This window comes from Mustela nivalis (genome assembly GCF_964662115.1).
Source record: "Mustela nivalis genome assembly, chromosome: 9".
In the NCBI taxonomy this organism is placed as follows: Eukaryota; Metazoa; Chordata; class Mammalia; order Carnivora; family Mustelidae; genus Mustela; species Mustela nivalis.
In genome coordinates, this window is record NC_139028.1 from 53991160 (window position 1) to 54013046 (window position 21887).

A 21887-nucleotide genomic window follows, 5' to 3' on the forward strand; every position below is an offset into this window, starting at 1 on the left:
AAACCTGTCAACGGTCTCATTCCACATTTTCTTATCTCACAGCACTGCTCTGTGTGCTCACTCAGGAACGCACAGAACTATAAAGGACTAGTACTTCCAGGTTACTTTTGAGTCAGTCACTGTTATAACAAATTTAATCTTATAACCTCCCTAGGCCCTGTTATGCTCATTTTTAAAGTAAGCTCTATACCCAACGTGGGGCTTGAACTCACAATCCCCAGATCAAGCATTACTCACTCGACTGACTGAGCCAGCCAACCACCCCCCCATTATGTTCGTTTTAAAGGTAAAGACACTGAGTCACAGAGATGACATTAGACTCTGTTTAAATGAGAAATCCATAGGTTTTATTTGTTTTAACTTCCAGACATGTGGTAGAAAAAAGGATGAGCTAGTAATCTTATGACTCAACAAAGAAAATTCGCAAGTGTTTCAGTTTTCAAAAGTAGATGTATCCATTTAAATACTGCCAGAACCACATATTAAAAGAAAGCAACCAATTAGATGACTTAATAGTCTTGCTGAAGATTACAATCCATAGAATATTACAATAGTCTCTGATATTCAGATATCATATCCTTTCTTATGTATAACATTTACAAAGACAATTCAATGATAAAAATATTACCTGCTTTTCACAATTGAAAAAGAAGAGGGAACATTTTTTTAGTTTGCAAAAAGTTATTTGAACTGTGGCTTAAAATTGGCTAGTTTCAAGGCTCGGTTTTGGAATTTCAAGTGAAAGAAAAGAATAAACAGGCTCGAAAAGCTCAAACATTACAATATGGAAGGAAAACAGCAGAACAAAATTATTAACAATGGCATATGGAGGATCTGATATTTTACATCTACAGCTTATACTGGATATATAAGGACAAGCTATACCTTCCTGGAAAACACAAGACCAAAAACTCTAAATAGCAATCAAAAGTTAAACACAGATTCTATTGCTAGATCTTATAAGATTATTTTGTAAATAATGTATGGTAACGGTAATGCAATTAAGTTCAGAAAACAGAACTAGAATCCCCAGGGAGAAGCTCTAGGGAGTAGGTCTCTGTCCTCAGTTGGTCTTCATCGGGAAGGGAGTTGAATAAGAGGTAATTAACCTTCTAATCAGGGGCAGAATGTCCATGCCTGCATTCCAGAATTACTCTCCTACACAGACTATACAGACTTTAGAGATAATTTATTTTATTAATGACTTAGTATGTGACAGACTTTGTGCTAGGATTAGAGATTTCAAAGAATGAGCTAAATATCCTGTCCTTAAAATATTCACAGCCTAAAGGCAAATATATCAATATATCAATGATATGTGAATATATAGACATGGTTACAGGTATAGATGTAGATACAGTATAGACGAAGATGGCATATTGAAGAAAGAAAGGAGACAAAAACTTCAGCATATCAGATTGTAAATACTCAGACAACACTGCTATTACTAGCAACAACTTTGCCTTAAGAATGTGTCCAGTGGTTTTTTTTTTTGGTTTTGTTTTTGTTTTTTTAAGCGTCAGATAACCATGTCTAAAGAAGGCCTCTTGTGGAGTTTGAGTTATTCCTTCTTTGGGACAGGGCTTGGGTTGGATGAGCATTTCCCGAAGTGTGTTTCACAGGACACTGGAAGAGCAGGATTGGATTAGGGTGCTGCTGACAGACAGGGTTCCCTGCTGTCATATTTCTTCACGGAAGAACGTTTCAGAAACGTCTGGTGTACCGGTATGCACTGGAGAGTCTTTTCAGAAGCAGTGTTCTCCCATACTTACTTAGCTATCAAACCCTCATATAAGGAGCACTTCATAGGACAAGAATAGGAAATGCTGGAGTAGATATTTTTCTAATTCCCATACTTGACTCTTTTCCTAAGGAGGTAGCCATACTTGCCTATAAAGAAAAATCACCAGTCTTTTACTATGTTTAAGATTATGGGCGCCATCTAGTGTTTATGCTTTGTCTAAACATGGCAACCTGAGAATAGAGGAGGGTCCCGCAGCTCCATTGCAGGGCTTTATTAGCCTCCCTGCCCCTCCCCACCAAAACTACAGAACTAAAGCAGCTAGGAAGCTGAAAGATAAAGAAATCATCACCATCGGCTACATTCTATACACGTACTGTGAGTGCTCGTCCCTCTCTAATTTGCCTTTTATGTGTTCTATTTCTCGAGCATTTGTTGTAGAAAGTCTTATCCAGTAATTGAATCATATTCTTGCGATGCTGGTGAAAGAGAATTTAGGACATTCAGTGTGCAATCACATTAACAAGCGCAGTAGCCTCCTCAGGCATTCTTCCTGCAGAGGAAAACATAAAAATTCTTCTGTTATTATTTGTTTCCGTGCTTTCTTATGAAAAAAGGGAAGCAGAGCATGTAGAAGCGATACCCCTACAGAGAGATTCTTTTCTGTGTCACCAGGCAATTGTAGTTTTCTCATGCCTTGGGAACCTCAGAAAGAGCACCCCCGTTGACCTTGCTAACTCCACAGCTCACCCTTGATGGACCTTAAGTATTGAACTAACTGTGTTCCAAGATACGTGGCTGGGAATAGCGAAAGGCTGCCGTTGTTGAGGTGAAAGTAAAATAGATAACTGTGCATTTTTACACTGAAGTTGAAATTGTATGGTGGATTTAGAGAGAGTGAAAATAAGTCACAGGTCACCTGGATGGTTCATTAATTCTCAGGCTACCTTGCCATCTTCACGTTCAGGGCCAATTTGCCAGATCCTTGTTTCTTTACTCAAATAGAATGTGAGCACCGTATACACCGTATACACTCTGTATCATTTCCAATGTTATGCCTGAAACCCAGCCCTCCTCCTGCCCTCCCCCAAAAGTCCCAAATTATCTCTTCGATTCCCTGAGGTGCTCTTCTTAAGAGCTTATAAAACCCTTCCCTCTCAGTGACCATCCAGTATGACCAATGTCTTTCCTCTCTGACTCTGACCCCCAGTACAGGAGCAGTCTCCCCAGCTCTGTGCTGCTTTGTCCCCTTGTCTCAAAAGCACAACAGCTTAGACTAGAAGTCTCACAAAGCCTCTCACTTAAGCAATACCTTTAGCTTCTCTCCTCTCCTACTCAACACTTGGAGTCACCAAAACTCCAGCAAAACCTTCCCCCTTCCCCTAGCATTTCTCTGGCCGAGCTCCACCCATTCCCATCTTCCCCCACCAAAAGACAGGCAAGAGTCAGAGACGACAATGAGCTTAAACACAGCGGCATATGTTTCCAAACAGGAACGATGCAACATCTGTATTTGGGTTAAGGGAGATTTCACAGCTTCCCCCAAGAAAATCTGTCCTCTGTATACAGCTTTGTAACCAGTGGCCCATCTTATAATTTTGCCCAAGGAAACAGTATTTGCTGATGGGAATTAGGAAATTTTTGGCACACTAAACAACAATGCCTTTTTTGTGCCTCCCCACCCTGCCCTCCTGCTCTCTCTCCTCAAGGTCTCAGAAACTTTCAGGTCCTCTCTCAGCCAGGGCAACCTATTAAGCAACTTCGAAGTAAAATCTAACCAAGCATAACTGATGATGTTTTTGAAAAGATGAAGACTTCTTGCCACAACCCTGACAGATGAAATTCAGATTTCTGGCCCAGAGAGCATGCAAAGCCTGCCCCAGACCTCATGAGCCCATTCTAGACATGTGCTGAATCCCACATTCTCTAGACTCACTGGCTTTTTGGTCTCTGGCTTTTGTCTCTGCATTGTAGAGCTCACTCAGACTTCTCTCCATCTGCCTGGACTTGTCTTCATGCCTACCTCCGAGCCCAGTAGCTCCCCTGCTCAGGGACCACCTCAAATAAAAACAGTATGGCCAGTGAAAAGGCTCTTGGGGAAGGGTTTTCCTCGCTCTTAGCTTTAGAACCCCACCATCCTGGGCCACCTACCAAAGGGTGGGGATTAACAGGGTGTAGCTAAGCCTTCAAATCCTTTATTCTTATAGATATCCAAGGATGCACAGACATCCCCCGTCCCATACCAACTTTCAGCCTTCTGGAAGAGCACGCCTTTTCAAAGCCTATCTGATCATGTCATTTCTCCCCTTTTCTTAAAATTTTTCAGTGACTTTCTGTCATTCTTAAGATAAAGTCTAAAATTCTTAACATAGCCTACAAGGTTCTATAGAATCTGTTCCTGCCTGCCTACCTAGCTGCATATATGTTCTCATATATGTCCCAGCCAGCCTCTTTTTTTTTTTCTCCTCCACTCAGGGGTGCTACTCAAAATATTTAGCAACTTGGCACATGCAATTTAGCACCAGCCCATACAATGCATGACTGACTGTAGTGCCTCAGCGACCAGATTGTATGGAAGTGGAGTCTTCTGGCAGCCAGGGTTGTGGGTCACTGGGGAGGGCTCAGGGCATGAATTATTTATTGGTGATCCACATGGAAGTGTTTCACTGTTCTAACAAAGGGAATAGCCACTTCTATGGGTGCAAACTCCTGCCAGGCACCTGTGCATGTACTAAATTTGCTCTGCAAAGCAATTCAGAGTGAGCAAGGGCCTTCTGTGACCTAAAGAGCTCCTGAGAACTTGTGCATTGCCCCAGACTCCTCTTGGGAACCATCTCCATCATCTGACTTAGAATCTGGCTGATGAATGATAGCCATCAAATGAATAAAGCCAATAAACTTTATGGGCATGGTAGCAAAATGAAATTAGCATCGCTATTTCCTCATACATTTCTTAAATACTGCTCATGGTTATTAACCTTCTCTGTGTCACATCTGGTAGAGATGCAGCAAGAATAGTGTCAGGAAACATGCACTTAAAGTCAGATTCTAATAGATAAGGACAACTGTTTGGTGACTCAAAAATCTGAACTTCAGGATACAAGTTCCAATTTTTTTCAAAGACATATTTCTACAAATGCCTTCTATATACTAGACCTGTGACGTGCTCCATGAAAAAAGGCTCATGATCAAATGAAGGATCTGAGAAGTCTTACAGCAAATAAAGAAGTGCTATTAAAGCATTTTTTCCCTAAATTTATCTGACTAAAGAATCTTTTTTCTCCTGGAATATAAATTGCCATCTGATGGAATATACTCTTAGAAATTCTGCCTTAAACTCGTCTCCAGAGGAATTCATGCAAGTGTTTTATTAGGGAGAAGCAACATTTCCACAGTGAAACGTTATTTGCAGAGTTGGGAAGTGCAGTGGAGAATGTAACTCAAATACCTTAGACAAAAGAGGAAATCTGGAAAGATCCTGATCAGTCAGAAATGTAAACGAGGAAGGGGTTTACGGAGTATTAGATAAAGGACATTCTTCACAGGGGACTTATTGATCTGCTCACATAAAATCAAGCTGCAGACATTCACCGAGCATCTACTAAGTGCCAAAAACTACAGGACATTAAGAGTCCAACATGAAAAATATAGCTCTGTCTTTAGTGAACATCCAGGCCCATACGGGGAGACACACACATAAATAGGTTGTTTCCATTATGACGTGGGAAGTGCTGATGCTAAGTTCTGGGGAAGCACATGGGCACAAAGAGGCTGTCATTAGCCAGTCCTGGGAATGTGAGAAGGCTCTCCATAGGAGATGCTACCCAACAAAGACAAAGCAAGAACAGTGGAGAATTCAGGATAAAATGCCTAGTGTTTATAGAGTATCTCCTCAGTACCATGTAGCATAATTTACAGTGATTACACCGAATTCTAGCAACAACCTTGTTGGGTTGAGACTCAGAATCATGAAATGGTTTGCCCATGATCACACAGCTAATCAGAAAGAACAGTAGTATTTGAAGCTCTTTTATTTCTTTTTTTTCCTTTAAATATTTTATTTATTTATTTATTTATTTATTTGACAGACAGATCACAAGTACGCAGAGAGGCAGGCAGAGAGAGAGGGGGAAGCAGACTCCCTGCTGAGCAGAGAGCCTGGTGTGGGACTCGATCCCAGAACCCTGGGATCATGACCTGAGCCAAGGGCAGAGACTTTTACCCACTGAGCCACCCAGGCACCCCTGCTCTTTTGTTTCTGATGTCAAAGTTATGCTCTTTCTGTAATGGCAGCCTTCAGAAAGAACATTGAATTTGTCTGTTTGCTTATTTCTGAGGCTGTCCACTCTTTACGTCCATTTAGTGAGAAATACATAAATGCCTGAATTAATGGAGTATTTCCAAGGAGAGCTGTGAGCCACCACAGGAAGTCATTGTACATGGAGATTCTAGAATTGAGGTGACTTAGAAGCAATATTTAGATTCTCTGAAGCTTCCCTGGAGGGCAAGGATTATATCTGATTCATCTCCTCATCCCATTGCTTAACAGAACCCAGACCCTGAGCACATGTTTAGTGAATGAATGAAAGATTCATCCTTGCCCACTTCTCTGAGGGCAGCTGGGAATCCTAGAGCTCCTCAGATGTATTTATTCCCAACTCATGGCCCTGTCCGGAAGATTAAGAATATCTTAAAACTCTTAGCTTTCTGGCCAACAGAATGTATTTTCCAAATCAGACAGAGCCCTTCCTAATGGACAAAAAGGAATTCCAACAGATTAGGAAAACATTAAATAAGTATTCTATTACATGCTAAATGTGATGTTTAATTTAATTTAATTTCATTTTTTTGAAGATTTTACTTATTTATTTGAGAGAGTGAGCCAGAGAGAGAGAGAAAAAAAAAAGAGAGTACAAGCAGGGGGAGCATCAGAGGGAGAAGGACAAGCAGACTCCCCACTGAGCAGGGAGCCTGACGTGGGGCTTAATCCCAGGACCCCATGACCATGACCGGAACCAAAGGCAGATGCTTGACTGACTGAGCCAGGCACCCCATGTGGTGTTTAATTTTAAAATGCATTTATAATATGTACTCTCCTTCCAAAAAGATATCTAGGTGATGAAGAGTTCCTATATAAGCCTCAAGGGGTGAGCACTTGATCCTAAACCATCTCCACGTAAGCATTGAAACCCTCTGTCACAGCTGACTCCTGATAAAAAGAAATCCTGGCACAGATCTCAGGTTGTAAGGAAGGAGTGTTCCTTAACTGAAAATGGGCTGATTTTTGGCTCCAGTTTGCTTTTGCCTCTGACTAACCTACTTTGCTAGCTAATCTCTAATAACCCTTACATTTGCCTCACCATTTCTGTGTACCAAGATCCTTGCTGTGGACATTGTCTCATTTGCTCTGCATAGGATTCCTTCAGGATGGATTGGAAAATGACCGTTTACCATTTTATACAGGAAGAAACTGAAGAGTTCAGTGATCTTCTAACCCAAAGCCAGTTGGACTCCAGGTGTAGGCCTCCTCCTGTCACAACCAGTTTCCTCACCTACTACTCTAGGAATGTGCCTGATGGGACATGGTTGGTGAATTTATGTGCTGGAGTTCTGGACTCCAGACAACAGACTTCTGGGTGACTTAAATGAAAAAAGAATTTGTTGGAGAAACAACAAATAGCTCCTTGGATCTTCAGCCAGGCTGGGGAACCAGGGTCAGAGGCCAGGGAGGAAACCCTGCAAAAGAACAGTCTGTTAAAGATGCTACCCTTGAGGCCATCAGCACTGGCCACTGACCACCAAGCCACACTACTGGAGGTACTGTATTTAGTATTCATCCCCATTTCTGGCACAGAGCTCCTCCTAATGCTCTTGGAATTTCCTAAGTGATGAGGGCATTGAATAAAATAATGTATTTAAGCCATAGGCACAATCCTTAATGAGAACTAATTATTCATTCATGCATTCATTCATTTATGCAACAGTTTATTCAGGAGTCATTGCGTGCCAGGCATTATTATAAATATTAGGAATATAAAAGTTTAAAAAAAAAAAAAAGGAAGCAAATTGCTGCCTCATGGTACTTTAGTTCTAGTGTGGAAAAGCAACCAATACATTTTTTAAGTAATGGGTAAGTAAACTATAGAATCTATCAGAGGGTATGGAAAACCAGTGGAGTAGTGTAAAGGGAGTTGGAGTGCGGAGAGACCTTGAAGTTTAAAGGTCAGGTCCGGGAGGGTTTCCCTGAGAAGGGGACATGATAGCAAAGACTCGAAGGAAGGGAACGTGGGCCATGCAGGTACCTGGGGTGGTTCCAGACAGGGAACAGCATCAAGTCTGTGCAAGCTGCATGCGCAGGGTATTGAGGAAGCCACTCTGGGCTGGGCGGAGGGGAGAAGAGGAGAAAGTCAGGACGAGGAGTAGCGGGCAGGTCCCAGAGAGCACAGCCTCACCTCTGTAATAGCTTGACTTTCACTCTGGGAAAATGAAGAACCATGGAGGATTATAAACAAAACAGTGACATGATAAGGATTCACTTACGTTTGAAAAGGATCACCCTGGCCGCTGTGTTGGCAGTGGGACCCAGGGACAAGGATGGAAGCAGGAGGCGAGCTTGGAGTCTACATGAATCATCAGCGTGAGAGGACAGGACAGCTGTGGTACAAGTGGCGGAAGTGAGGAGTGGTGCCGGGTTTGTTGAAAAGGGACAGTTAGCAGATCTCCTGAGAGACTAGATGTGGGGGAAGAGAGAAAGGAAGTGACAGAGCATGACTGCAAGTTTCCTGCCTGAACACGAGAGAAGCGGGGAGGCGACTGACACTCCTCCCGGTGGACCAGGGAACAGTTGGAGACCAGCTGAGCCTGTGGCCCACAAAGGTCCTCCTCGGGGAGAAGAGGAGGAACCAGCAAAGTAGGAGTAATCAGGTAGGACCCAGGAGCCAAGAGAAAGGTTTTCCAGAGAGAAGGACCAACTGCTTCAAATGCTGTTGTCATGACGTCACTGAAGATGGGAACTGAAAACTAACTGGTGAACTGAACAGGGAACTTACTGATTCAAATCAAAAAGCAGTATCTGTAGTATAATTGGGTGAGAATCCATGCAAGGCAGATTTCTGAGGGAATGGGAGGAGAGGTGTTAATGGCTGTGATTTCAGTCTCTCTGCTTTGAGTTTTGTGGAGAAGGGGAGTGGAATGGAATGGCCTAGCAGGCAGAGTTTATTTTTTATAGCAATGTTTTTTATGTGGGTAGAAATAGTGTTTGTTGATGTAGAGAGGGGGAAATTAGTGTTTTATTTATCAGTTCACCTAAATATATGTGTATTGAGTGGAAGAAATGGAAAACACATTATATACATGACTGCTGTTCTTGTGTAATTCTTGGATTTGTTCAATACCTCCTATTGATCCACTGGGTTTATCGCTGTAATTCCCAGCTTCTAAACAGATCCTGGCACTTCATAGGGGCTGAGTATGAAAGCACAACTCAAGTACTATGCCAGGAGCTATAGGGAAGAGGGAGGTGAACCAGACATTGACCCCCAGCTTCATGGGGTAGTCATCTAGTAGAGACACAGAACATGGCTATAGTGCTTGGCAGATGTGATAGAAAGAAACGACCACTTTGTTTTAGTCTTCCCCTCCTATTTGTTGTTTATTTTTTAAAAGATTTTAATTATTTATTTGACAGAGGGAGAGTGAGCGGAGCAGCAGCCAGAGGGAGAGGGAGAAGCAGCAGGCTCGCCGCTGAACAGAGAGCCCCATGCAGGGCTCGATCCCAGGACCCTGGGATCATGACCTGAGCTGAAGGCAGACACTTAACTGACTGAGCCACCCAGGCGCCCCCTGTTTGTTGTTTAAAGTAAATAATAAGTTCCTTGATATCACGTATCACCTTCATCATCGTCGTCATCATCATCACCATCCTCACCACCACTGCCGCCCCCACCACTAGCACTCATTTCCCCACATCGAGCGACCATTCTCAATAACTGACCCAAAACACGAGAGCACCCATCAGCGGCACTCCGTCTTTGTGGAAGCTCCTTCCCTTTCTACTACCCCAAATCTCTAAGGGAGGCTTTGGCCTTTTCTCTGCTTCCTAACTTCTGCCCGGGTTCTAAGCAACTGCAGGACTTGAAGCAGCAGTCATGGGCCACAAGGTATGAACTGCCAACTAGTGCATAGCTTGGGGGGACCCACCTACTTCACGCAGGCTCAAGGAGAAAAGAGACACAGGCAGAATGGGAATAGGAACCTTCTGAGACCAATGTGAAGATCGCGATGACACGGAAACTTTAAGAATAAAGAGTTAGGAGCTCCTGGGTGGCTCAGTTGTTAAGCGTGTGCCTTTAGCTCTGGTCATGATTCACGGGTCCTGAGATCAAGCCCCACATTGGGATCCCCGCCCAGCAGGGAGCCTGCTTCTCCCTCTTCCATTTCCCCTGCTTGTGTTCCCTCTCTCTCTCGAAGTGTCTCAAATAAGTAAAATCTTAAAAGTAAATAAATAAATAAATAGATAAATAAATAAAGATCTTTGCCCTCCCATCTAATGGCAGATTGGAGCAGGGAGAAGGAAGACAAATCCTTAAATAAGACCATACTAAGGGGTCTAAGAAACCAGGAGAGTGTGCATGGGTAATAAAGAGAATCTTGGGAAAGAGAAAGGAATAAGAATAGACAGGTACTACAATAGTCTAGATGCTACAAATTGTTCACCTGGAGAAAATCCTATCTTCTATCATCTCATGGAAATTCCCATGCTGGTGGGGGGTACGGTGTTCATGCTCTGAAACTGCAATGTCTGAAAACTGCTGAGAATTGCTAAAAGCAAAATTCCTAACCTATAGTAGATGCATAGTACATTTTTTAAATTAAATTATAAAAACATCAGGAATGGGGCAGCAGGGTGGCTCAGTGGGTTTAAGCCTCTGCCTTCGACTCAGGTCATGGTCCCAGGGTCCCAGAGTCCCGAATCGGGCTCTCTGCTCAGCAGGGAGCCTGCTTCCTCCTCTCTCTCTGCCTGCCTCTCTGCCTACTTGCGATCTCTGCCTTTCAAATAAATAGATAAAAAAATAAAAAATAAATAAAAACATCAGGAAGGAAGGAATAAGGATGATATTTGAAGCCATAGACTGCTATAAATGATTTCATTTTTATTTTTTAAAGATTTTATGTATTTGAGAGAGAGCAAAAGAGAACATGAGCAGGGTGAAGGGCAGAGAGAAGCAGAATCCCTGTTGGGCAGGGAGCCTGATGGGGAACCCAGGCACCCATAAATTATTTTAATTATTAAGATTAATTGTAGATATGGAAGTATGATAGAGACTGATTTGGTGAAAACTAACCAGACAAAGCACCTCAGATGATCACCAGGGGAACTAGTTATTACAGATAAGAGCTTTAAGAGTTCAGAGGAGGGTGAAATTTATTGATCAGGGAGGAGGCCAAATTAAAGAACATACAAAAGACCCCTAAGCCTTACGTGGGCTCAGGTACGCAGGGAGACAGTCTCTCCCCTCCTCCCCATCCTGTGTCCCCACAGTTCAGTGATGCCCTGTGTTTTTCTTTTGGTCTTGGTTTGTTTTCACAAATATTTCCTCAACAGAGTTCCTTGAGGATACAGTTATTGACCATAACTGCATCCCAGGGCCTAACCCAGTGCTAGAGGTGTTGGTGAGCAGTGACTAAGTTAGTGAATGAAAGAACTTGAAGAAACCTTTCCTAGGAAAAGAAAAACCCTTTGAAGATTTTGTTCCAAACAGTTCCCTGAAATGCACAGATAACTTTTTTTTTTTAAGTTGTCAGTGTCATCTATGATCCTACACATTGCCTCTGTTTTCCATTTTAAGTGTTTGGGAGAGAAAATAAAGCTGAAAATGTTATAGGAAAATGACTGAAGTGTGGGTCAGTGGATGGTATCCCAAGGATGGCAGAAGCAGCTCTCTCTGGACTGCTTATTTATTGTGTTTTTGGAATGTCGGGACACCCACTTGCACATCAGTAAACCAGTAGAAAGAAAATACCCCTTCCTCAGTCCCCAGGCCCAGAAGAGATGATCTCCTGGGGTTCTTTTCACTGGAAACATCTACTCTCTTGTCCCAAAAGCCCTCAAGATAAGATAAATCACTCTGAAGACAGGCACAAAGGTCTGGATTTTTCAGGCAGAACCGTATTTACCTTGTTGCTTATCTGATGATGCATTTGCATAAGTAGTATTAAACTAGTGGTGCTGCATGATACCAAGGATGATAACTGATCGTTTCTGAATAATTTCTGGTTTACAGAGCAATTTTATGTTTTAATTTTCAAAGCAAACTTGCAACAGGCAGGGAACACACCATTATTAAAATTCGTTATTTTCATGAAGAATTTAAGACACATAGAAGTTAAATAGTGCACCCAAAGTGGTCAAATTAAATGGGAACATGAATACTTAGTTGCTATATATATATACGTTTCCCTGATATTTTCACACACTGAGGCATAGGAACCCTAGGACTCTACCGTAAACAGCACATTGCAACTGAGGCTATTTCCTGAGAATCCACAAGATGGCAGTAAAAGATTTTGCACACAGCTGTGTGTGCTGGTGGTATCTGACTTGTTTGCTGAGATTTTGTACTGATTGTATTTGATTGCAGTTTTAAAACGGGTTTATCATAATGCTAGATTTTTAAAATATAATTCAAGGGAAAAATTGAATTAAAACCTGAAAGTAGAATGTATGGCTTTGTTACTTTTTTTTAATATGAGGAAGTCCCATTTTTACAAGTAACTAAGCACTGAGAATCCCCCAGGAGCTCTAGGAAGCCAAAATTGCTTGGAAAAGCTCAAAATGAGAAATGCTGTCCCATTCTTAACAGGGACTGATCAGTTATTCTACTGCTTGACGAAAAGAGAGGGATCGGTGAAGGGCCAGTAGGTAATCTTCCATATAATTTAATTGCTTATTATTTCTCTATGTTCAAATCTATGCTTCCTGATGAACCACGGTAGAAATAATGCTGTGATTCAAACTACAAAAACATCTCTTGCCTATATCTCTCGTGTTTTGTGTGCAACATAATCACTAAATTATGGCTTTTTTTTTTTCATGTATTTTTATTCTACTGACACATTTATGGTAGAATTAAGGAAGGTATAAGTACATTTTACTTTATTTTTTAATCTGCCTTTATATTCAGCATATACATGCATGACTTAGTTGTCTCTGGAACTGTGAATTTCACAGAAAAGCACACTCTTTCTCAATCTAATATAAATGAAGTGTTCGTTAGCATCCCCTTCGTGTGTGGTAGGCTGTAGATAAAGCTCAAAAAGTTGTCAGTGTTTTACATCAAACCTGTAAAAAACATCCAAATTAAGCATCAGATATACTTCTCTAGTGAGCACTCTACCATGCTGCCCAGATTTTTCTCTTTCTTCTGTGACCTCTCTTCTCTAATTTCTTACTACCTTCAAAGTCATGGTCATTCTTTATGAAAAAGAATACAATTATTATCTTTGCTTTTTTTTAGGAGACTCTCCTTTCACTTCAGATGGCTCATCATTCTATTTTCTAAAATCAGATTCTTCCCTGTGAAAAAATCTAATACAAGCTATTAAGGTAATCCATCTTTCATGCCCTTACTAACATCTCCTTAAACCTTCTGTTAGGAAATGAGATCTCCCACTCTGTTCATTTATCCACCCACCTGTGCCCACAGCAAACTTGATAGGGGCTTTCAGTGCCCACATGACCTTGCTATATAGGGTGTAGTGATGACTAAGCCATGTGTCATGTCCTCAAGATGTTTGTAGTCTAGAAGAAATGAATCCGTTCACAATGAACTCATGTGCCATAAGAAAAGTACAGAGAGGCCAGGGCAAAGTACAGAGGCAAAACCTGACTGGTGGTCGAGGCTGGATTGGTGCTCTAATTAGTCATAAGAAGACCCTTCCAGATCTTTCTGAAAGTCTAAAATAAACCACCTTTTTATCAGACGACAAAGAAAGAGCATGCAGTCCAGAGTGGAGGTGAAAAGCCAGATGCTTAAGAATTCTGAATCCTCTGAGCCCATGAGACATGAGATAGAGGAATCTGAGATGAAGGAAAAGCAGTTTCCAGGTACGGTCACTCAGTGCAATCTGAGGAAATCCCTGACCACCCCCTCCTGCCAACCTCTTCAACCTTCCAATCCTACTTCCCTCCCCTCTACAGTAAAGCCAGGGAAACTTGTGACCTCTGAAGGCCCTTCAGCTCTAGCATCCTTGGAATGTGTGTGCTTGAGGGAAACTTGGGTTTGAAAAAGGACACTCTGAAAGTGTCTTTAAACAGTAACTTTATAAAGTTAATCACTAAAATTTTCCCTTTAATGAGCTTAAAAAAAAATAAAAAGTGAAGGCATGAGTTCATGCTTTGTCAGAGCCCACCGGTTATAAATTAATCACGAGAATAAAGGCTCAATTCCCCAATATAGCTTTTAAAAACTTTCGTGCAGCCTCATCTCCAAAACCCTCGTTTCTCTATTATCTAGCCTCCTTCAGCGCCGTGTCTTTCCTTGGAATCCTCTCCCTACCCTACTTCCTTCCGAATAACTTCTATTGTCTTTCAGATCCCGGATTACTTGTTACACTCTCAGAGTGCCTTCCAGCGGCTTCTCTCTCAAATCCCACCCTGGCCTCCTCAACACACAGAAACACGTCCAGGATAGAGTTTCCCAGTGCACACAGATACCCAGTTCTTTCCCTATCACCGTTACCATGCTAATTTGCAATGACATATTTAATACTCCATTTTTCTCACTCGAACGTAAGCCAGGGAAATGTTGTGACCACAGGTAACTCTGTGTCTTGTGCTTCTGACAGAGAATAGATCTCCTCTAAATATTTACTGAGTGAGTAAGGTTAGGTTATTACTTGAAGTCAGCATATCCTTTGTGGAGACAATGAAAAGATGCATAACCACTAATGCACCACAGAGGGCATCTACACGGGGCAGGACACAGCGCTAGGCACTGTCCCTCTAGGCTGACTCTTAACGTGTTACCAAATGATAGGAAAGTATGTAACATAACAGTGTAACTGTTTACGAGGTTGTGTCTAATATCTCAAAACCGAAAATGTTAAAACTGCAGTCCGTCTTCTATAAAACAACCACTAGAGGGCAATGAAAGCAAACGTTGAACATCTTTTAAAGCGTAAACAGAATTGTATTTTTTTTTTTTTTTTATTTATTTTCTGATTAAAATCTAGGTAGTTGATCTTATGTTTGGGGTAGTTTATAATACCTCTAGGTGGTAGTTTCTGTGATTACAGGTTGAACAGTTATAATTACCTTTATGGTGTGATATTAAAACCTAGATTATCTGTGATAATAATATCACCTTACGTTTTGTGCATTATATTTAGTTCCCACAAAACTAGCAGAGAATATATCCTTGTCCATTTTCCAATGGAAAAACAGGTTCTGCGGTATTAAGTAAGTATCCAGAAGAAAGCAAATTACCAGCACCAACCCGATAAGTACTTATTGACTGTTTGCACTAACTGGGCATACAAAATTCCTTGGCTAGGCAGACAGTTTAGGAAAACACAGTTCCCAGAATTAACTGCACCAGTTTAGAATAGAGATATCTGGCAGTAACTCCTTAGAAGATGATCTTTTGGTTTTAGGTGACCACAGGTAACCACCTGATGAAGCTGCCACAGTACTCCCTAGAAGCTATTTACAACACTCCGTGGTGCTGGTGCTTGGGAAGGAAACATGCTTTCGGACTCCACACTGGTTAGGACCTTCCTAGGGACATATGTTCCATTCCAATTGGTACATTTTTATTCTTTTTTATTTTTTTTTAAGATTTTATTTATTCAATTGAGAGAGAAAGAGAGTGAGAGTACAAGCAGGAGAAGTAGCAGAGGGAGAGGGAGAGGCAGGCTCCCTGGTGAGCAGAGAGCCCTGAAGGGGGCTCTATCCCTGGACCCTGGGATCATGACCTGAGCTGAAGACAGACACGTAGCCAACTGAGCCACCCATGTGCCCCCATTTTTATAAAGGAGTCAAGAAGCACCAGACAAGGATGAATGTACATGATGCATTAGAAAGTGAAAGGGAAATTGGGGTGCCCTGAAAAGGGTGAGATCAAGGGAAATGGAGTTAGAGATAGGGATTCTTAAGAATGTTGGCTCTAGAGTCAGAAAGAGTGGTGCTGGGGTGCCTGGGTGGCTTAGTCATTGGACATCTGCCTTGGGCTTTGGTTGTGATCCCAGGATGCTGGGATAGAGCCTTACATCAGGCTCGCTGCTCCGCAGGAAGCCTGCCTCTCCCTCTCCCACCGCACCCTGCTTGTGTTCTCTCTCACTGTCAAATGAATATATAAAATCTTAAAACAAAAAAAAAAAGAAAGAAAGAAAGAAAAATAAAAAGAAAAGAAAAAAAAAAAGAAAGAGTGGTTCTCACTTGGCATACACACTAAAAATAGAAAACTAATAAATCCAGGGATCTAGGTTGGCCCATTATGTGTTTCCAACATGGAGGTCAGTATGTGTTTGTATAATGAAAGAACTCGGGATTTGCTTGCTAGAGAAGCCCTCTATTGCCTCTGTCTGAGCAGACATGAGAAATCCTTTCTGGAGGTCCTATAGGCCTGCAGGAGGTGGGTCTGGCCTCACACAGCTTTAGTAGTCAGGTAAAGGAGAGTTAAAACAGCCACTGGCTTGCTCCCTCCTTGCTCAGTGAGAGGGACTCCATCTCTTGTTCATTCCTCGAGTGAGCTGCCGTGGGAGTCAGCCAGAGAGGGGTGCCACAGCAGGGCATTTCCTTGGCCCAGGGAAGGCTCTGTGTCTCCTGCAGGAGACAGACATCCTGCCTGGGCTCAGCTGTCCCCACACTCATCCCTAAGATAGCAACATCAAGTATAAATATAAACTTATGATGAATTTCACTTCCGTGGAGGTCATTCATCACAAGAAGTTCTCCATTATAAGAACGGGATTGGCTGCTATGGCCTGCGCCATCACCGTTTCACTAGAAGGCTTGAGAGGGGACCTTGGCTCTGTGGTTGTTGACAAAAGCAAACTGCAAGGTGAGACGGTGGATCTTAAACATGCCCGTCCTTTCATGAAAATGCCAAAATTGTTTCCTTGTTACTGCAGGCTCCAGTTTAGGGATTATCACAGCAGGTGCACATCAGGAACAAATCTACAGGCTACAACAGATGTACAGATGTATTTCTTCGCTCATGCGCCACAGCTGAAACCCAACACCTGCCATTTGCAGAACACTTGGAAAGGAGTTGGGAGAAAAAGAAGGATTTTTCTGTGCTTAAGTTTTAAGTACTGACAAAGTACATTCCCTTTCCTTGCTAGGTTGAATTTCATAGAAGTAGGATTTGAATTGGGTTTCCCAAGGCAAGAGTGAGAAGAACAAGTGGCTGTCAAGAAGACAGAGCTTTCTGGGCCCAGTAGAAAGCACAGGTGGGAGTTCAGAAGCTACTGGGAAAGGATGCTGATGGCAACACTGGGAATACTTGTCTGAATCACTGGTTTTGGAAATCTATACCCCTGCGTACATTTTCATGTCTTCATTTTAGTTTCCTTTGAACATTTTAAACACTTCTTCTCCCACGCACCCTCTCACACTTCTCCTACGCACTCCCAGTCCGCTTGTCTCACCCACGTACGTAGTCAAAAAAAAAAAAAAAGTAAAGTAAACGAAATCTCTCTCTCTTTTGTACTAATTTCCTCTAATCTTTTGTTCAGTAATATGTCCCAGTCAGAATAAGTTTCAGCTCATTAGCTGACATTCTTATGTCGTTCCCTTGAAATAGTCAAAAATTTGCTCTTTTCCTTAACAACCAACAAGAAATATCAATTTTAATGTCCCGTACCCTGTTGCCTGAGGCTGAAATTTCCACAACACCAAACTCAAATTTGAGCCTTCTAAGACTCCTCTGGGAAAAAGAACCAGGCAGATGTATTTTACGATTTCTTCCCTATTCTAAAAAGCAAATGACATAAATTTTACCCATTAAACCTTTCTAAACCGGGAAATAATCCCCCAAAGCAATTTTTAAATTTTATATGCCATTCATATTAAAAAGTATAAAATTGAAATTTGCCTTTAATAGTATCATTCACTAGTAGTATTAAGTTGAACCATGCAAAATTGTCACTTTTGGAGGTCAAGTCAAATACTGGCAATTTTGTATGGTTCAAACTAATATGCAAACTAATATGGATTTGTATCTGTCTAGTACCCATAACATTCCCACAGATGTCTCAGTCCTTCATCTTTTGGATAAAGATTACAGTGATAGATGGTATCATGTAAGAAACTGTCAGAGGATTCAGACCCAAAAAAAGCTATCTATATTGGTTTACTTATTTGAAAAAGCTATTAAGGCAAGAATGTTTTCCAATTTCCCATACTCAAAGCAAAAACCACCATCTATTGGGTAGTTTTTGTGTGCATCATCTTATCTTATTCCGTCCCCAGTATAGCTCTGCAACTCTTGGAGGGTAGATATTCCTATCATCCCTTCATAGATGTGAAAATAAAGTCTCAGGTAACTTGTACAGAATCACACATGGGTATAAGGCAGTGCCAAAATTCCAGACTTGAATCTGATGGATAAAACCCCCATTCTTCCCCTTCTATTATACTGCCCTCATTGATTTTGTTTAAGATTTAATTGTTTATTCTAGAGAGAGTACATGTGTGCATAAGTGGGGCAAGGGACAGAGGGAGCGGGAGAGAGGATCTAAAGCAGACTCCCCACTGAGCGCAGTGCCTGGATGCTGCACTGGATCTCATGACCTTGAGGTCACGACCTGAGCCAAAATTAAGAGTCAGATGCTTACTGACTGAGCCACTCAGGTGCCCCTGCCCTCTTTGATTTAGAAAAAGAGAGAGGTAAACAGTTATCCAAAATGAAATACTGATTGTCATCAGCACTTAGTAAATATAGCTACCTGCTAAGTTTCTTGCATAGAGACTTTGACTTCTACAGTTGCAATCTTTGAGATAAAATCCTATGAAATAGACGATCCACCTTTAGAGCCTGAGATCAAGAAAATGGATTGTGTCTAAATAATGTTGGCATCCTTGGGGCACCTGGGTGGCTCAGTGGGTTAAGCCTCTGCCTTTGGCTAGGTCATGGTCTCACGGTCCTGGGATGGAGTCCCGCATCGGGCTCTCTGCTCAGCATGGCCTCTGCTTCCCTCCCCTTTCTCTGCCTGCCTCTCTGCTTACTTGTGCCTCTCTCTCTCTCTCTGTCAAATAAATAAATAAATTTCTACTCTCTCTCTCTCTCTCTCTCTGTCAAATAAATAAATAAAATCCTTTAAAAAAATAAAAGTAAAAAATAATGTTGGCATCCTTGAGACATGTCATATAGTCCCAAATAAATGCTTCTAGAATGAGTGTTTGAATGAGTAAATGAATGACTTTATAAATAGAGGGAGGCAGAAAAGGTACATAGTTCTTTGCAAAATCAAACATCTTACAGTATATACGTATTTTTAAACCATATGATTGAGTCACAGAATCATAACTCTGAATGGAGCCCCACAGACTCCTTTGCACAATGTCTATGTGTTAAATAAATGAAGGAACTAAAGTACAACATTCCAATGCTAATTGGTAACAGAGTCCTATCCCCTAGCATTCTGGAAAATATACTGGTCTCTGGATTTTGCCACCTATTGGGACATAAAAGCACTAATCTAAAATAGAGAATTATCCTAACATATTTATATTTTAATACGTAGGATAAAGATATATATGTATATATGAAAGACATACACACACATATAAATAAGGGTAGAACAGCTTGCTTTCTCTATGGAAATCATGAAGTTAATTTTTTTTAATCCATATATGTAATTGGTAAAGATCAGTATTAGCCAGGAATATCATGTCAAATACAAGTTTTTTGCTTTGAGAGCCCCACACATTTACTGACTCTTGGATGTATTTATAATCCAGAAAGGAAATTTACATGGCCAGACACCTATAAGCCAGCTTTAAAGAAGAAAGAACAGGTGACTTTTCATAAATAGAACAGATACTTTTACCTACATTATTCTTTAAAAAAACGTACAGTTATACATACCTTTCTTAGTGATTAATGATTTTTACCCACATTTATTTCATCTTCCATTCATTGAAAAGCCACACCTTTTTCTGGTTGACCAGACTTTGTCAGGATCCCTGGCTCTGAAAGGAAGTCCTCTGGAGAACAGATGTGTTCCCTGTAAATGGGTGGAATGCATGCATAATCACCTATTGTCATCTAAGAGTCCTGGTTTTCAATTAGCCAGTTTACAGGTTTCCAATGTGACTCCCCCCACCCCAAGCGCCTCTTCAGCCCCATATTTTGTATCTGGGGTACATACTAAAATTTCATCAACATCTTTTCCTGCTGTTACGAGAGAATGATTTTTTGGTGAAGGATGATTGAGAAATAGAGGTTATCATAGAGGGAATGTAAGCCTTGAGCTGTGCCCATACCCAGAGCCCAAAATTAAGCTGCTGTTAGCTGGCTGATGCTGGGTAAGCAGCTAGGGGTAAATGGGGAGGCAATCTAGAATGTTTAGAATCAGAATATTCAGTTTGTAACAGCAATATTAAGAAGGAGGGCAAACATTCTATCAGTTCCTTGATATGCAGCACCTTTCTGCATTAGACAGAAACAAGTGGGTTTTTAAAAAAAACCTTTTACAGCAGCTCCAGGGCTCTATAAATCACAGGGAACTTCCCTTGAAGCCTGATGTAGAAAAACCCTAACTTTAGGCTTGTCCTTGACTTAGAGGCACAGAGCATTAAATATAAACAAGGCAGCCTGAGGTAGCACATGAAAATGCAAGCAGAAATAAGTTTATCTCAGTTTGAAAGCAAACTCCTCTTGTTTGCCCATATTTGATAGCCAACTCAATGTTTTAGCTGTATTAATGGTAGAATAAGAAAACTTTTTAATTTTCTATGAGTGTAATTATAGGGCTCTCACAGAAAGTCAGAAGGGATGTGTGTTGTGAAGGGATGTTCTGCTTAAGTGGTAAACACAGTTAAGTCGTGGGCTGTCCTCAAAACAGAGCAGGAGAAATCCACCAGAGAAGAGAAAAGAGGGTGTAGCAAGAAAGTGGAGGCAGATCGGTCAGACAGAGGGCGTAGGAGAAAGGCAGGCAAGAGAGATCAGCGCAAGAGGAGGGAGTAGAGAAAGCCGCAGAGGAAAGGTAAGGACAGGAAAGTGAAGGGAATGGTGTCACAGATGCAGATACAGAGACCACATGAAGAATAAAGAGGTGAGCCTCTCAGGGGGCGGCGGGAGGAAAAGATGGAGGAGATAGAGTGGGAAACCGTGTCTGAGAATCAAGAGACCCTACCCTTGCAGGGCGGTGTACGTGGTAACTTTTCCAGGTGGCTAGACATTTGGCATTAGAAGAAACAATACAATCGGAAGCTGCATGTGATGCTACGTTGTAAAGGGGAAAGGTGATGGAAGGGGATTTTAAAGATCTGCAATTACGTGTCTGGGTTCCAGGGAATTCCCAGCCCCAAGAAGAGCAAGGACTCGCCCTGCGCATTTCATTCTGGTGCTGGCAACTTTTTTTTTTTTAAAGATTTTATTTATTTATTTGACAGAGATCACAAGTAGGCAGAGAGAGAGAGGAAACAGGCTCCCCGCAGAGCAGAGAGCCCGATGCAGGGCTCGATCCTAGGACCCTGGGATCATGACCAGAGCCGAAGGAGGGGCTTTAACTCACTGAGCCACCCAGGCACCCATGGTGCTGGCAACTTTTGCTGCAGTGAATGAAGTTTGAGCTCATCCTGGTCTCAGGCAGCCTCCAGGGCTACTGCTCTTTCTGGGTCGGCCACTGCCCCTGCACTTATGAACTGAACGCTGGCCCATCTCTCAAGATGTGATATAGCCTGGCTGGTCACAGCACCTGCAGCCAGTCTTTCACAGGGCTGGCCCCAGCCTAGGGGGAGGTACAATAAATTCAAGGAGTGAGCTGGGTGGGGAGGCACTGAACTTGGCCAAAGGAACATGAAGGGGTCTGACAGTGATTCAGATGCTCTGAGGGATTGGGGAGCTCTCCATCATGCCCAAAGTGTCTAAGCTGCTGAAGGGAACTGGCCCTGCACTAGGATGACAACAGTCGGAGT

At 41.9% G+C, this 21887-nt stretch overlaps 1 protein-coding gene and 1 long non-coding RNA gene across 27 annotated transcripts in view; one reads left to right on the plus strand and one right to left on the minus strand.

The window, feature by feature from the left end:
* DLG2 (discs large MAGUK scaffold protein 2) overlaps positions 1–21887 on the plus strand; it is a gene marked incomplete at its 3' end in the record, with an annotated part of 2041616 nt that overhangs the window by 1692940 nt on the left and 326789 nt on the right. The gene's annotated exons all lie outside the window — the stretch shown is intronic.
* Positions 325–8637, minus strand: LOC309840638. Its single transcript, XR_014298728.1, has 2 exons — positions 8282–8637; positions 325–2294 (listed from the first exon to the last, which is right to left on the minus strand). It is a non-coding gene; the product is annotated as an uncharacterized lncRNA (long non-coding RNA).